We start from the raw sequence: 18,468 nt of genomic DNA on the forward strand, positions 1-18,468 counted from the left end.
ATCCCTTCAATGTCCTGTATTCAGCCATTTCTTTTACTAGATTGCAAAAATTTGGCAGTCAAAGCAATTTTTAAAATTTAACTGGGTATTCTATATTTTTATTTGTGAGGTCTAGCAACTCGATGGAGGAACTACTCTGCTAAAATCCTGGGGACTAATCCCAAGAAATTTGTCATCCCAGATTCAGTACTTATCTCAGCCTCTGTTGAAGATTTTTACCTCAGACCTCTGAACTTCAGGTCAAGTCTGCTGAAAAAAAATGTGGCTACTCTACCAGCCAAGAATTTCAGTTCATTCTTAGCTGTCCCTGTTATTGAAGTTGAATTTAATAGTTTGGCACTTACCTCACTCATACATCACACATGGGATAAATTAATATTGACAGACATTTGTTGCTAATAAAGTGATCCCAAACTTCTTGGTATTTTTTTCTCTTGCAGTATTTTGAAAAGGCTAAAATTAAGACAAGCAGTGGCTATTAAAACAGGGAACTGGGACCCACAGATAAGCTGGGATGGACATGAAGTGACTCTTCATGGGCTGCTGGTTTCCATATGGATCCCAGGGTTGTAGATGCTCCAGGAGAGATGGGGAAGTTGATGGAGTTCAAGTGTGCTCAGCCAAATAACACAAACATTGTGGGAAACCCTCAGGGAAAGTCTTGACTGGGACCCAGCTGGCTGGGATTGTTGTGGGGGGGGAGGTGGGTAAGCAATGATGACCTTATGCTAGAGAGAACATGGGGCACAGCTGAAGCACCAGCCAGCCTCTGGGAAAGAGCTGTTCTTTGTGTCATTTTCTCTCCCTCACATTCCCTGGCATGATTTCTACCCGTCTTCACTGCAGGACAGGAAAAAACAGATACAAGGTCTGAATTTGCAAGCTGATGTTTAGGTTGGAAAATTATCCCCGTAGATATCAAGAAAGACTGAAGAGATGGCACGATTCAAGGTACGATTAAAAGCTAGATAAACATGGTAAACATGGAAGGTAAACATGAAGCATCACATCTTTCTAACAGGAATTCCATTGAGAGGAAACAGAGGGAAGGAAATGGTGGATCAAATAGACAACAAATAAGCATATATACAGAAGATTTTAGTAACATGAATAAAAAGTGCTAATACATATTAATAAGTTCAACCCTATATATATTCTATAAGCACCAACATATATACATGTATACCTTCATTCCCTATAAACAAAATTCATATCCTTTCAAATTCATATGAAATTTCACAAAAATTGGCTATGTTCTGGGCTAGAAAAAAAAGATCAAGACATTTCAAGGCATCATCAGCTAACTTCTCTGACCCAGTGCAGTAAATGTCAAAATCCATAAAAACGATAGTTTTTTAAAAATTCCATGTGACTGGAAATTTAAAAAGATACTACTAACTTTTAGGGAAGACGGCAGAGTAACAGGATCCTAAGCTCACCCGTACCTGCAGATACAACTACATAACACCACATCCATATAAATAACCTTCCAAACAACCTGAAGACTGGCAACTCTCTGCAGCTAAATGTAGAGAAAAGGCCACACTGAAGAGGGTAAGAAGAGTGAAGATGCAGTTGGAGCTAAAGGGACCTGCAGGACCACTGATGGCAGGGAGGAATACCACCAGCGGGAAGAGGAGAGAGAAACAAACCCTCACACCAGGAAACCCCTGCGGGGAAGACAAAGCCCCATAACATTTGGCTTTGACAACCAGAGGGGCATAACTTTGTGAGTTCTTACCATCAGCAGGGCTTAACACATGGAACTTAAAAAAATCAGCAGGCTGAGCTCTGGGAGAGCTGGAGGGCAGTGGGAAACTGAGTCCCCACCCTTAAAGAGACAGCACAACAAGCAGCCTGTGAAGATACAGTATAGAAGAAGCAGTTTGAAAAACCTCTGGAATAGGGACGCCTGGGTGGCTCAGTGGTTGAGCGTCTCTGCCTTTGGCTCAGGCTCAGGGCATGATCCTGGAGTCCCGGGATCAAGTCCCGCATCGGGCTCCCACAGGGAGCCTGCTTCTCCCTCTGCCTATATCTCTGCTTCTCTGTGTGTCTCTCATGAATTAAAAAAAAAAAATAATAATAATAATAATTAATTTAAAAAAAGAAAAAACCCCTGGAATAAACAAATAGGAGATTGTTTACTAATCTCAGGGTGCATAGGAGGGGCTGATCCTTGGGAGACTGGTCCAGCAACAAAGGAGCTGGGGGATACCACCAACCCAGGTACACAAATGCCTGCAGAAATTAGTGTGGTGCAAACACTCACTACCTAACTTGCTAACAGCATCCCTCTAACCAGACCTTGGTCTCCTCCCACAGCAGACAATTGCAAACCTTGCTACCAGGTGTCTTTCCCAACCACCCCCACTGAAGCTTCTAGAGATCCACTCCCCCCACTCCACCCCCAATCCAGCCAGCTTAGGTCCCACCAGCTGCAGGCCCCTCTTGCAGCAGACCTGCATGAACCTTGCTGGTACTGGGAGCTCTACCCCTACACTCTCCTATGAGCCTGCCCCTTCCAATACACTCTTAGCTGGAGCCCATCCAAAGTAGTGTCACAAGCCTGGAAGTGTATAAGCAGGCCTGAGAGGGGCCAGGCCCACTCCAAAGTGACTCCTGACCTGGGAAGAGGGAAAGAGAACCACACACACTAATCAGACTGTAGAACAGTAGTGGGCTGGGGGCAGACATCTGATCTGACTATAGGCCTTGCCTACCAACAAAAAATTTTCAGGGGAAAACACAGGGAAAGCATGCTATAGTTCAGTGCTACTATGTCTTTGGAAAATCTCTGGCCTGTCAGAACTCAAGCCCAAGGTGGCCCTAAACTGGCCCAATAACAACAAAGGGACCAAACCCTGTTCACAACAAGGAGAGAGAGCCACTGCAGGTGACTAAAGGGAAAAGAGGCTCAACTACAATAGTAGGGCCTAACAACACACATAGGAGACACCCCTGAAGTACCAGGTTCTGGTGAAGAGGGGATGTCACACTATAAGACACTATAGGACCTCTTCCTTGTAAGGCCCCTACTTTCAAGAGCAGGAGATATAATTGACTTTCCTAACACATAGGAACAGACACAGAGAATTAGATAAAATGAGACATTGGAATATGTCCCAAATGAAAGAACAGTACAAAATCATAGCAAGAGACCTAAATGAAATAAAGATAAGTAATATGCCTGATAGAGAATTTAAGGTAATGGTCACAAAGATACTCACTGGACTTGAGAAAAGACTGGAGGATGTCAGTGAGACCCTCAACAATGAGACAGAAAACATAAAAAAAGAGCCAATCAGAGATGAATAACTCAATACATGAAATTGTAAATACACTAGATGGAATAATAGACTAAAAGAAACAGAAGAAAAGATCAGCAACCCGGAAGACAGTCATAGAAAGCAATCAAGCCGAATAGAAGAAAGAAAAATCATGATAAAAAATGAAAATAGACTTAAGGAACTCAGTGTAAAGTGTTATAACATTCACATTATAGAGATCCCAGAGGAGAAGAGAGAGGAATAGGCAAAAAAAGTTTATTTGAAGAAATAATAGCTGAAAACCTCCTAAATTTGGAGAAGGAAACAGAAATCCAGATCTTAGGAGCCACAGAAAGCCCAAAACAAAATCAACCTAAGGAGGTCCATACCAAGATACATAGTAATTAAAATGGCAAAAAGTAATGATAATGAGAGAATTTTAAAAGCAGCAAGAGATAAGAAAACAGTTACATATAAGGGAAATCCAGAAGACTATGGGCTTATTTTTTGGGCAGAAATTTTGCAGGCCAGAAGAGAGTGGCATGATATATTCAAAGTGCTGAAAGGAAAAAAAAACCTGCAGCCAAAAATAGAAGGAGAAATAAAGAGTTACCCACACAAAAGTTAAAGGAGTTCATCACCACTAATCCAGTCCTACAAGAAATGTTTAAGGGAAATCTTTGAGTGGAGAGGAAAGACTTTAATTAAAGTAGGAGTAAGAAAAGTAGGAATCAAAAAAGCACTAAAATTAGGTATATCTATAAAAATCCACCAAAGGATTCACAAAATAAAAGAATGTGAAGTATGACACTGTATACCTAAAACATAGAGGAAACAGGAATAAAGAATGTGTTCAAACTTAAGAGACCACCAATTTAATATAGATTGCTATATACAGAAGATGTTATATACAAACCTAATGGTAACCACAAATCAAAAACCAGTAATACATATGCAAAAAAAGCAAGGAATACAGATATATCACTAAAGAAAGCCAGCAAATTATGAGAGAACAAAAGAAGAAATAGAGAACCATTAAAAAAGTAACAAAAGAGCAATAAGTACATACCTACCAATAATTACTTTGAATGTAAATGGACAAAATGCTCCAATCAAAACACATGGAATAGATAAAAAAGATAGGCCCGGGACACCTGGGTGGCTCAGTGGTTGAGCATCTGCCTTCTGCTCAGGATGTGATCCTGGAGTCCCAGGATCGAGTCCCATGCCAGGCTCCCTGCAGGGACCCTGCTTTTCCCTCTGCCTGTGTCTCTGCCTCTCTCTTTCTGTGTGTGTCTCTCATGAATAAATAAAATCTTAAAAAAAAAAAAAAGCGAAGCCCATCTATATGCTGTCTGTAAAAGACTCATGTTAGACCTAAAAACACATACAGATTGAGAGTGCAGTGATGCAAAAGCATTTATCTATCATGCAAAAGAAAGTGAAAACTTAAGGGTAGCGATACTTATATTAGACACTTTAAAATAAAGACTGAAACAAGAGTCAAAGAAGGACACTATATAATTATAGAGGGAACCATCTAAAAAGAAGATATGATCATGGTAAATATTTATGCACCTAACATGGGAGCATCCAAATACACAAAGCAGCTAATTACAAACATAAGGAAAGTAATTGATAGTAATACAATAATAGTAAGGGACTTTAACATCCCACTTATATCAATGGATAGATTATTCAAACAGAAAATCAGTAAGTAAACAGCAGCTTTGAATGACACATTGGACTAGGCAGATCTAACAAATTCAAATCATTCCATCCTAAAACACAATACACATTCTTTTCAAGTGCATATGGAACATTCTCTTTATTTTGTAAATATTTATTTATTAGAGAGAGAGAAAAAGAGGGAGAGAGGGAGGGAGGGGGGAGGAACAGAGGGAGAAGGAGAGAATATCAAGCAGATTCTACTTTGAGCATGGAGCCCAATGTGGAGCTCAATCCCAGGACCCTGAAACCATGACCTGAATCAAAACCAAGAGTTGGAAGCTTAACCAACTGAGCCACCCAAGCACTCCGGGAACATTCTTCAGAACAGATCACATATTAGTCCACAAAACAAGTTGTAACAAATTCAGAAACACAGAAGTCATGCCATGTATCTTTTCTGACCACAATGCAATGAAAATAGAAATCAGCCACAAGAAAAAATCTGAAAGCCACCAAATACATGCAGATTAAATAACATGGTATTAAACAATGAATGGGTCAACAAAGAAATAAAAAGGAAAACTAAAAAAAAAAAAAAAAATACATGGAGACAAATGAAAATGAAAACACAATGGTCCAAAATCTCTCAAATGCAGGTAAGGTTATTCTAAGAGGAAAGTTCATAGCAGCAGAGGCTGACCTCTAAAAGCAAGAAAAATCTCAAACTAATCTTATACTCAAAGGAGCTAGAAAAAGAAGAACAAACAAAACCCAAAACCAGTAGAAGGAAGAAAATAATAAAGATTAAGACAGAAATAAACAAAATAGAAACTAAAAAAATAACAAAACAAATAGATTGAAACAGGACCTGGTTCTTTGAAATATCAACAAAACTGAAAAACCTTTAGCCATACTCATAAAAAAAAAAGAGAGAAGATGCAAATAAATAAAAACACGAAAGAAGAGAAATAACTAACACCATAGAAATACAAAGGGTTATAAGAGAATTTTATGAAAAATTATATGCCAATAAATTGTCAACTTAGAAATATAATTTCCTAGAAACATATAACTTCCCAAAACTAAAACAGAAAATTTGAACATACTAATAACCAGTAATGAAATTGAATCAGTAATCAAAAAAACTCCCAAAACAAAAGTCTAGGACCAGACAATTTCACAGCTGAATTCTACCAAATATTTAAAGAAGAGTTATTAATACCTGGGATGCCTGGGTGGCTCAGTTGGTTAAACATCCCACTCTTGGTTTTGGTTTAGGTCACAATCTCAGGGACCTGGGATGAAGCCCTTGTGTCAGGCTCCCCACTCAGTGGGGAGTCTGCTTGAGATTTTCTCTCCCTCTCTCTCTGCCCCTCCCCACTCACATGTGCTCTCTTTCTAAAATAAATAAATCTTTAAAAACAGAGTTAATACCTATTCTTCTCAAACTATTCCAAAAATAAAAAGGAAGGAAATCTTCTAAATCCATCCTATGAGGGTATTATCCTGATACCAAACTCAGAAAAAGTACAAAAAAAAAAAAAGAGAGAGAGAGAGAGAGAGAGAGAACTATAAGCCACTATCTCTGATGAACATAGACATAAAAATCCTCAACAAGATATTAGAAGAATGAATCTGACCACATATTAAAAAAATCATTCACCACAATCAAGTGGGCCTTCTTTCCAGGATGCAAGGGTGGTTTAGTATTTGCAAATCAATCAACATGTTACATCACATCAACAAGAGAAAGAATAAAAACTATATGATCATTTCAATAGATGTAGAAAATGCATTTGGCAAAATACAACATTCATTCATGATAAAAATCCTCAACAAAATAGGTTCAGAGGGAACATACCTCAACATAATAAAGACCATATATGAAAAACCCACAGCTAACATCATACTCAATGGTGAAAAACTGAGAGATTTTTCCCTAAATCAGGAACAAGACAAGGATATTCACTCTTACCACTTTTATTCAACATAGTACTGAAAGTCCTAGCTACAGCAATCAGATAAGAAAAATTAATAAAAGCATCCAAATTGGTAAGGAACAAGTCAAAGTTTCACAATTTGCAAAGGACATGAGGACATAATACTATGTATAGGAAACCCTACAGACTCCACCAAAATCTACTAGGAAAAAAAAAAAAAAAACTACTAGGACTAATAAATGAATTCAGTGAGGTTATAGGATACAAAACCAATACACAGATATCCATTGCATTTCTGTATAGTCTAATGAAACATACTAATAATGATGTAGCAGAAAGAAAAATTAAGCAAACAATCCCATTTATTATTGTACCCAAAACAATAAATTACTTTGGAATACATTTGACCAAGGAGATTAAAGACCTGTGTTCTAGAAACTATAAAACACTGATGATGAAAGAAATAAAAAATGAGGCAAATAAATGGAAAAATCCATGCTCATGGATTGGAAGAGCAAGTACTATTAAAATATCCATACTACCTAAAGCAATCTACAGATTTAATGCAATCCCTATCAAAATACCAGAAGCATTTTTCATAGAACTAGAATAATCCTAAAATTTGTATAGAACCACTAAAGAGTCTGAATAGCTAATTATCAAGAAAATGGACAAAACCAGAGGTATCACAATTTTAGATTTTAAGATACAGTACATATACACACACTCAGGAAAATAAGGAGTAATAGAGCATATACATAAAGAAGATGGAAAAAGTAAGAAAAAGAAGGGGTGTAAATAATAATGAGGCAAAGAGAGAGAGAGAATAATGAATATGAAAAAATGAAAGGTGGTTTTTTGAAAAGTTCATATAACTGATTAAATGGGGGAAGAAATTGCAAATAATATAAAGAGAATGAATAAAATGATAAAAATATTTTTAAAATTTATTTATTTATTTATTTATTTATTTATTTATTTATTTGAGAGAGAGAGAGAGAGTACACAAGTGAGTGAGGGGCAGAGGCAGAGGGAGAGGGAGAAGCAAACTCCTTTTGAGCAGGAAGCCAGACTGGGGGCTCAATCCCAGGACCCTGAGATCATGACCTGAGCCAAAGGCAGCTACTTAACCAACTGAGCCACCTCAGGGTCCCAGAAATATCTTTTTAAAAAATTACTAACAAAAAACAAAGGCAATTAACTTGGAATATATATATTAGTAGATAAGTAGCTAATAGAAAGATAGACAAATGGATAGTTATATGGTAGTGGTTCTCAAAATGTGGTCCTGGGATCAGTATCAGTTTCACCACCTGGGAACTTCTGAAAACAAAACAAAAAAAGCATGCCCCCTTTCCAGATCTACTGAATCAGAAATTGGGACTGGGGCAAGCAATCTGAATTTTAACACGTTTCTTCTTCTCATCCTAAGTGATTGATACCTGCCAGGGTCTGAGCACATATGGTAAGTGCTATGGGAAAAAAAGAAAGGGAATGGAATGTAGTGGAGAAGGATGTTTGTCATTTTTATCTATTTATTTTTTATTTTATTTATTTATTCATGAGAGACAAAGAGAGAGAGAGAGCACGGCAGAGACACAGGAGGAGGGAGAAGCAGACTCCATACAGGGAGCCCCACGTGGAACTCGATCCCGGGTTCCCAGAACCACACCCTGAGCTGAAGGTGGCGTTAAACCGCTGAGCCACCCGGGCTGCCCTGTTTGTCATTTTTAAAAGAAGAACTAAGGATCTCACTGACATGGGTGACTTTTGAGTAGAGCACCTAAAAGAGATAAGGGAGAGAATAAAGCAGATATATGAGTAAAAAGTATTCTGGGCAAGTGAAAGGGCAAGTGCAAAGGCCCAGCCTGAGGCAGGACCATGCTTAATGTGCCCAAGGAACAGCAAAGAGGTCAGCGTGGCTTGAGCAAGTGAACCAGCAAGAGTGCCAGAAAACAAAGTCAGAGAAGCGAAAAGGTAAAGAGGGATGGGTGTGGGGGGCAGATCCTGTTGCACCTATACCTGATTAACTCATTAGATGAAGAAAACATTTCCCTTCACTCCAGAGACACTTTGGTGGACCAGCAGATCTCATTCCGTAAGGACTCGTGAAGACAGTCACTTGCCACAGGAAGAGTCATGGGGAACTGATTGACGACAAAAGGATAAAAGAATGGAAACGCACACATATGGGTCAAACTCATATGGGCACCTCAGAACTCCCCCAGATACTCACCCTAGTAGCCTGACACCTGGCTAGGCTGTCCATGGGCCTCCTCGGGACAGTTCTTGGTTGCCATGGTATCTAGATGAACGCTCACTCCTCACATCCAAGGAATGGCAGGAATTTTCATCATGGTTGCTCATTCTTCCTTCATCTTGGAAAGAAGACAAAATTACTTATAGAAGTAGCAGCAAGCTGACCCAGAAGGCAGAATGTTCTTTAAATTCCCCTTTTCCCCTTTGCACCACCTCTTCCTATGTTGTCCATAATTTGGTTGAGGGTAACTCACATATCCATGACTTTCAGGGGGTCACAGTCACCCAAGTAGGAAAGAGCAGCAGCGCAGCAGGGCACATCCCAATGCTTGCGGAACTGTTAGCCTTGTTTTTCTTTGCTGTGAAGCAGCAAACCTCATGGTTAAGAGTAACAGAGTTGGGGGAGAGAGATGTGCCCAGATACCAATTCTGGCTTTGCAGGTTACAAGCTTGGACAAGCCAGTTAACTGAGCTTCTTTCTCCCTGTCTTAAAAATTAGTCAATCATACTGACCTCATTGAAGTTTTCAGAATTGAAAGCAGATAACTTGCAAAGACCTAGCAGTTTGCCTCATACACATCTCATACTCAATAATCCTAACACTGCTGTCATTACTGAATTTATTATCTTTAATGGCACATTCCAAGTCCCTGCACTCTGATGAGGGGAAGGTCCTGCTTTCCTTGTGCACAATTCCTGAGCCTATTTATAGCCTCAGATCCATTCTGTAGCATTTTTCCCTCTCCTTCACTGATGGGGGTTGGGGTTGGGAAAGGCAAGGGGAACCAGGAGAACCCCTTCAGACTGCCTTTCCCCAGGCCCTCAGAGGTGACTTCTGGCTGGGTTCGGCTAGTGGTGGGGTTGCACCTGGGAAAAGTCACAGTATTTCTCCCCTTCCTGCCGGCCTTACGTGGCATTTCTTGCTGACTCTGCATCTCCTCTGTGGTTCCACCTCCTGTCTGACAATCCCCAGCCTCCATGGAGTGATACCAAACCCCAGGCTTTGGTGACATTGCTTCTTTCCTTTGCTCATACCATTTAGGGAGCAGCCATGAGTTTCCTGCTCTTTCTCATCTCTGAGTTACCTCTATGTTTAGTTTCCCCAATTTTCCATCCCTTCATAACTGTTCCCTGAATTCAATTCGGTGATAGTATCTGAAGCGGTCTCCATATTTCTGGCTAGAACCTGACAGATACTCATGCCCTCTCATTAATATTTTCTCCCTTATTTGGGCTTGCTCTGAATCTTCAATTCTTTTTTGGCTGTACTTAGAGAAATAAACAAACAACAATAATGAAACCAACCTAATTCCTGGGGAAAGACCTCGGTGCTTTTATTTTGGGCTGCCTAAAAATGATGGACTTTCCCCTGCCCCTAACTGTGACCTAAACTAGGGCCAATCTTGTAACAGGTAGAGGGACCAACAAGTAAATAGGCTGGTAGGAATATTTGTACTCACTACTGGCACAATTTTTAGGTAAAGAAAGTATGACTTTCCAAAATGGAAAAGGCCTTCTTTGTATTCAAAACTCCGGGTTCCTTATTTCAATTTACTACAGAGCTACAATAATCAAAACAGTGGTATTGTCATAAGGATAGACATGTAGATTAACAGAATAGGAACAATGGCCAACAGCCCAGAAATAAACGTTCACATTTTTGGTCAGTTGATTTTCAACAAGAGTGCCAACAACATTTGATGGGGAAAAGACTGTCTTTTCAAACAAAAAGGACTAGGAAAATGGAATATCCACATGTAAAAGAATGGAGTTGGACAATCCCCTCATACCATCTACAAACATTAACTCAAAATGAGTCCAAGATCTGAATTTAAAGCTGAAACTGTAAAACTCTTAAAGGAAACATAGGAAAATCTTCATGACTTTGGGTTGGACAATGTTTTCTTAAATGTGACATCAGAGCATAGGCAACAACAACAAAATAAATAAATTGGACTTCATTAAAATTAAAAACTTTTATACATCAAATGACACTGTTATAAGAGTGAAAATATACCTCACAGAATGGAAGAAAATATTTGCAAATAATATATTGGATAAGGGATTAATACCCAGAATATATAAAGAACTCCTCTAATTCAACAAAAAGACAACTCAATTTAAAAAATAGACGAATAGATATTTTTCCAAAGAAGATATATAAATGGCAAATAACCACATGAAAAAATGTTCAATATCATTAGTCATTAAGAAAATGTATATCAAAACCATGATGATCTACCACTTTAAAACTGCTAAGATGGCTATAACACCACCACCAGCAGCAGCAACAGAAAAACAGAAAATAAGTGTTGGTGAAGATGTGAAGAAATCAGAACCCTTGTACATTACTACTGGGGACATAAAATGGTGTAGTCACTATAGAAAACAGTCTCGTATTTTTCAAAAAGTTAAACAAAATTACCACACACTCCAGCAATTCCTCTCTTAGGTATTATACCCAAAGGAACTGAAAAGAGAGACTCAAAAGAGATACTTGCATGCCAGTGTTCACAGCAACATTATTTAAAACGGCCAAAAGGTGGAAACAACCCATCTCCATCAATAGATAAATGCATAACCAAAATATGGTATGAACATGGAATATAGTGATAAAAAATGTTTTGATACATGCCACGATATGGGATGAACCTTGAAAACATTATGCTGAGTGAAAAAAGCCAGGCATAGAAGGACAAATAACGTATTACTCTACTTATATGAAATATCTAGAATAAGCAAATTCAGAGAAACAGAATGTAAATTAGAGGTTACCAAAGGCTGGAGGGAGGAGAGAATGTCAAGTTATTGCTTAAGAGGTACAGAGTTTCTGTTTAGGGTGATCAAAAAGTTTTAGAAATAGATATGGTGATGTGTTGCACAACACTGTGAATGTAATTAAGGTCACTGAATTGTTTACTTAAAAACAGTCAAATTTGGGTGCCTGGGTGGCTCAGTTAAGCATCCGACTCTTGGGCTTAGGTCATGATCTCAGAGTAATGAGATCAAGCCCCATGTTGGGAAGTCTGCTTGAGATACTCTCTTTCTCTCTCCTCCTACCTCTCTCCTCACCTCAAAATAAATCTTTTTTTATTTTTATTTTTATTTTATTTATTTATTTATGATAGTCACACAGAGAGAGAGAGGCAGAGACACAGGCAGAGGGAGAAGCAGGCTCCATGCACTGGGAGCCTGACATGGGATTCAATCCCGGGTCTCCAGAATCGCACCCTGGGCCAAAGGCAGGCGCTAAACCACTGCGCCACCCAGGGATCCCTAAATAAATCTTTTTTTAATGTCCATATGGCACATTTTATGTTATGTATATTTTGTCACAATAAAAAAAATGAGGTCTATTAGGTTGGTAGACTGGATATGAACTGAGATAAAAGTGATCTATATGAATTTCATGGTCGCCCATCCCTGGAACCCCTGTAGAAGGGGTCAGCTCTCCACTCTCCTTTCCCAGGTAGATTTCTGGAGTCCAGTTTAAAATTGCAGATCTTTGTACACAAGGGGGGGGGCAGGCTTTCCGGAAAGTTTTCATGTGTATGAAGAAGGAATGGGGGGGCAGTCAACAGGATGGAAGCATGTTGTTTTGGGGACAGAGAAGAAGAGGGTTTCAGCTGCTACTGTGAGGAGAACTTTGGGGGGTAAGGGGAAGCTATCTTAAGAGATCAGTAGGCACTCTTTAAGAAAACCTGCAACAGGGGCATCTGAGTGGCTCAGTGGTTGAATGTCTGCGTTTGACTCAGGTTGTGATCCTGGGGTTCTAGAATGGAGTCCAACAATAGGCTCCCCACAGGGAGCCTACTTATCCCTCTGCCTGTGTCTCTGCTTCTCTCTGTGTCTCTCATGAACAATAAATACAATCTTTAAAAAAGAAAAAAGAAAACCCATAATAACAATGGATGTTATTCTTCAAGGGGGGCCCAGAGCAGGATTTCTTTACCTTTGAATGCAATGGTATGTAAGTTCAGAGCTACAAGGAATGTCTGATTTTGTGCAATCTACGTGCACAACAAATGGACCTTTGTCCCCAGAAGGAGGCAGTCCGGCCCCACCCTCATCTGTGACATTTTTAACCAATGAACTCAGGGCTTCATGTTTGTAAGCATTAGAGGCAAGACTGTGCTGCCAACAACAACAAAAATGTTCCTCCAGGAACATTCGTGAAGCAAAACTCACTTGTCAGACACCATTTTGCTCTCAGAGGTGCACTTTTGAGCATTAGCATTCCAAGAATTCTAGCAGTTGCTTTCCAAATTTGCTCCGAACTCAGGTTTCTTCCCTGATGGGTCCTCCTACCCTCAAATACACATTCATTCTTAATTTGGTCTTTGACATGTCCTTTCCCCAGATCGGCGACGTTCTCCCACCTGGAATGTCCTCACTGCTCACCTAAATCCCGCCCAGCCCTGAAATCCATCACTCTTGAAGCCATCTCTAGACTCCAAACTGCAGTGATGTCTCCTCACCTTGATCTCCTCTATCCATTTCTCTACATCACATTTTAGCCCTTAGCAATGTTATGATTCCTACTGTTCTTTCACTGGTACCAAGACAGCTTGTAATTCCTGTGGTGTCTAAATGAGGTTGTCTCTTGATCGGCTGCTGGCCTCCTAATGTGGGGCAACAATCAGGTGGAAGTTGGCGGTGTGGGAGGTGAAAGAATTCACCTGAGGCAGAACATAGGGGATAGGGATGCCTGGGTGGATGGCTCAGCGGTTTAGTGCCGGCTTTAGCCCAGGGTGTGATCCTGAAGTCTCAGGATCGAGTCCCGAATTGGGCTCCTTGCATGGAGCCTGCTTCTCCCTCTGCCATGTCTCTGCCTCTCTCTCTCTGTGTCTCTCATGAATAAATAAATAAAATCTTAAAAAGGACAAAGGAGGGGGATCCCTGGGTGGCTCAGCGGTTTGGCGCCTGCCTTTGGCCTGGGGTGCGATCCTGGAGACCCGGGATCGAATCCCACGTTGGGTTCCCGGTGCATGGAGCCTGCTTCTCCCTCTGCCTGTGTCTCTGCCTCTCTCTCTCTCTGTGTGACTAAAATAAATAAATAAATAAATAAATAAATAAATAAATAAATAAATAAATAAATAAATAAATTAAAAAAGGACAAAGGAGATAGAAGTTTACTGACTGCACTGCAAGAAAGTGGCAGGCAGGACAGCAGAGGAGAGGCTGTCTACAATGAGGCAGTGGGAGTGGGGGCTGTTTTTAAAGGGGAAAGGTGGGGAGATGTAGCAACATAGAGAATTCTCCCTTTTTTTGGGTAACTGTGCCTGGTTCTAAGTAGCTTATTGGTGAGTTAGGGCCTATGGATATTTTGAGGTGGGTGGCCTGATGGGCCTGTCAATTCAGCCAAGTGGTCGCCGTGGGCCCTTTCTGTATTCCAGGGCTCAAGCCTGTTTGCCTAAAAGCAGCCTCTACAGTCCCTTGCACATAAGACAAACACACATTTAGAGCACTTTTGAAACAGACCAGAGCCTAGCACTACACCAGGCATATGAGGTACTCAGTGAACTGGTCTCTTTGCTTTGAGATGGTCCACACAGTCTTCCTTTTTCTTAATCTCTAGCCTCTTCCCACCACTACTAGCACATCCACATGTTTTCTCCTTCCTGGTTCTTCAATTATAATTGTATAATGTGAAGTCATCTCACATACTGAAGGATACCTTGTAAAGTGATTTGCCAGGGGAAGGTGTTATTAGCCATGACAGCCAGGGCAGTCGCCGGAGGTTGCGTCCTGGCAGCCAGTCCTTCACCTTCCTTGTTAGCAGAGCCCCCAGTTTTGGTCTAGGTGGCAATGTGCTCACCCCAGGAGAGGAGTGCCACTGGTCTAAACCAAGTATAAGAGGCCAAGTCAGCTTTACCTGCGAAACCAGTAGCAGTCAGGTGACCAAGTTCTAAATCAGGTGACTCAGTAAGATATAAGAAGTCAGCTGGAGGTTTCTGGGAAAGACTTTTTTCTTGAAAAAGAAGCCAGTCACAGAATGAAAACTTTTTGCCTTCTTCTATCCCTTTCTGTTTCTAAAGATGCCCTGTGAAGATTTTAGAGGCCTTGCAGCCATTTTGTAGCCATGAGGGAAATGTAGTTCACAAACAGAGGATAGCAGAGAGCCTTCTGGAGCTTGGCAACTTACCTTGGAGCCTTTTCTTTTCTAACTTTTTGATGTGAGAAAAATACATATCCAAATTAATTGCAAATGCCTGTAGTATTACCCTCACTCCATTCAAGACCTTTAAGGGCAGCCCAAGTGGGTCAATCTAATGACATACAAGTGCTGTGTGCAGCACTCCTCTCTCCTGCTCCTCTTCCCTCATCCACCCTGTAAAGCTGACAGACAGAACCTTGGGACAGGACTGGACATGAATTCAAACAGAGCCTATCTCTATGAGGTTCCTGACAGGCCAGCTATTTACAAGCTCAACATGATTCTAGGAACTAATGAGATCACCAGGAATGCTTTGAGATCTCAGACTCAACAAACTGGAGTCTTTTTTTTTTTTCTTTTTCTTTTTTTTGGACTTATCAAACCTATTGCAAAAAAGTACGTTTGTGATAAGCACTATGAATTGAACCACCTGGCCATGTAAACTTACAGAATTCCACAAAAGGTGGAATGAGGGTCAAAAAGGAGGTCTGGGTCTTGTTTCCATTTGATCTTTCATGTCTTCTTTTGCTTAATTATTAATGGTGAGGTTCTTTTTCTTTTCTTATAGATTTCTTCTCCTTATTAAGGTAATGATCTTAAGTTCTGAGGAGAGAAGAAATAACTGTTCAGCCCCAAAGGATTTTTCTTTAGAAACATAAAAATAAGGACCTCCTGACTTGGCACATCAAGAGTTATTTAACGATAATTAAAAACCCCATAATTTTGATATCTTCCTTGACTTACCCATAAACAGTCCAGGCTGATAGCTAATCTTTGATAGGTTTATTCCTCTGCCTACACGAGGAAAGTATTTTTCTTCTCCAAGTACTAATCAACCGGCAGCTAGTGAAAGACAGTGTCCCCACCTCCCACACAAGCCAAAGGGATTTTTTTAGTACTTTACAAATCAAAAGCTTTTAAATCATGTTTAATAAAGGGAAAATTTAAGACTTTTATACGGAGCTTTTGTGTTTTTTTAAACATTCCTTTGGAATAAGATTCAAATCTTTGGCACACTAAAGAGGTACATGAAGTATAAACTGAAACCACTTGCATTATTCAAGGAAACAAATACTTTTGCTTAATGATATGGCCATTTCAGAACCTAGTAAGGAGTTTTGGTGCGAGGGTAGAGAGGGGTGCTTTTGACTAATTCACATAACCAAGATCTCAATCAATAAATGAATGACAGAAAGAACGATTCAGCTCAAGGAAGGCAAATACAAATATTTGAACACTAATATGTTCAGAACTCTTGCATGTTAAAAAAAAAAAAGTAAAATAAAATGACAAAATGAGATGTAATTCTTTGCATATCAATTTTTGGAAGAATTAAAATATGCATAAGTATTTAAATATATGTATTATATATATATTAATCAATGCCAGATACAGGATTTGATAAAAAGGTATATATTGGTCCATTTCTGGCAAACTATTTGGCCATTTCTATTAAGAACTTTTAACATATTCATACTTTTTTGACCCAGAAAGTCATTTCTAGGTATCTTCATGAAGTAGATACAGGTTTAGGTGGATGCTATGCTCATAATGCCATTTCTGGTGGCACATGTGCATGTGTGAGTGTGTATATGTGTGTGTCTCTTATCTGCCAACTAATTTGGGTCTGACTTCAGCTAGTCAGAACTCCTCCTAAGCTCCTTCCAATAATCCCATTTTTGCATAACTAGCCACAGTTGTGAACACATTAAAAATATTTATATTCCTTGATCCAGTGTTTCTACTTTTAGGAACCTGGTCTATGAAATTAATCTGAAATTTGGACACGAAGAATACCAGGACCATTTATAATATAAAAAAGCAAAAAAATCTATGTGCTCAAAGGTTGGCAAATAATTAGTAAATTACAGTTCAGCCACACAAACTAAAAGTTATGAAGCCATTTAAAACTATGTTTCCAAAGATATTTTAATGACATGAAGAAATGCTTATGATACAATGTCCGGTGAAAAATAAAATGATAATTATAGTATGATGTTAGTCATATGTTATATATGCATGCACTTTAAAATGAACAGAGAGAATGCACAATGGGAAAAAGACAGTCTCTTTAACAAATGATGTTGGGAAAACTGGACAGTTACATGAAAAAGAATGAAACTGGACTACATTATTACACCATACACAAAAATAAACTCAAAATGGATTAAGAACCTAAATGTAAAACCCGAAAGCATAAAAATCCTAGGAGATAACAGAGGCAGTAACCACTTTGACACTGGATGTGGCCAATTGTTTTCTAGATATGTCTCCTGAAGCAAGAGAAACTAAAGCAAAAGTAAAAAGCTTCTGCACAGTGAAGAAAACAATCAACAAAATTAAAAGACAACCTAGTGAATGGGAAAAGATATTTTGCAAATGACATATCTGATAAGGGTTAGTATCCAAAATATATAAAGAATTTATACAACTCAACACCCCAAAAATAAATAATCCAATTAAAAATGAGCAGAACACACAAATAGACATTTCTCCAAAGAAGACATTCTCCAGGTGGCCAACAGACACATGAAAAGATGCTCAACATCATCAGGGAAAAGCAAGTTGAAATCACAATGAGGTATCACCTTACACCTGTCAGAATGGCTAAACTCAATAACACAAGACATAATAGGTGTTGATGAGGATGTGAAGAAAAAGAAACACTCCTGGACTATTGCTGGGAATAGGAACTGGTGCAGCCACTCTGGAAAACACTATGGAAATTCCTTAAAAAGTTAAAAATAGATCTATCCTGGGCAGCCCTGGTGGCGCAGCTGTTTAGCGCTGCCTGCAGCCCGGGGTGTGATCCTGGACACCCAGGATCGAGTCCTACATTGGGCTTCCTGCATGGAGCCTGCTTCTCCCTCTGCCTGTGTCTCATGGAGTCTGTCTCTCTCTTCGCTCTCTCTGAATGAATAAATAAATAAATCTTTAAAAAAAAAATAGATCTATCCTATGATCCAGCAATCACACTACCGGGTATTTATCCAAAGAGTACAAAAATATTAATTTAAAGGGATACATGCACCCCTCCTTATGTTTATTGCAGCACTATTTACAACAGCTACATTGTGGGAACAGCCCAAGTGTCCATCAACTGATGAATGGACAGACACACACACACACACACACACACACACACACACAAGGAATATTATTCAGCCACAAAGAA

General features: G+C 39.5%; 1 long non-coding RNA gene across 1 annotated transcript in view; it reads right to left on the reverse strand.

Annotated features, from left to right (window-relative positions):
* LOC144311942 (uncharacterized) overlaps positions 1-18,468 on the reverse strand; it is a 122,080-nt gene that overhangs the window by 90,120 nt on the left and 13,492 nt on the right. The window contains exons 2-3 of the long non-coding RNA XR_013377416.1: positions 15,742-15,896; positions 9,114-9,255 (exon numbers count right to left, since the gene is read on the reverse strand). This is a non-coding gene — a long non-coding RNA (uncharacterized LOC144311942). The remainder of the gene's footprint in view (positions 1-9,113; positions 9,256-15,741; positions 15,897-18,468) is intronic.

This window comes from Canis aureus, chromosome 4 (assembly GCF_053574225.1).
Source record: "Canis aureus isolate CA01 chromosome 4, VMU_Caureus_v.1.0, whole genome shotgun sequence".
Classification (NCBI taxonomy): Eukaryota; Metazoa; Chordata; class Mammalia; order Carnivora; family Canidae; genus Canis; species Canis aureus.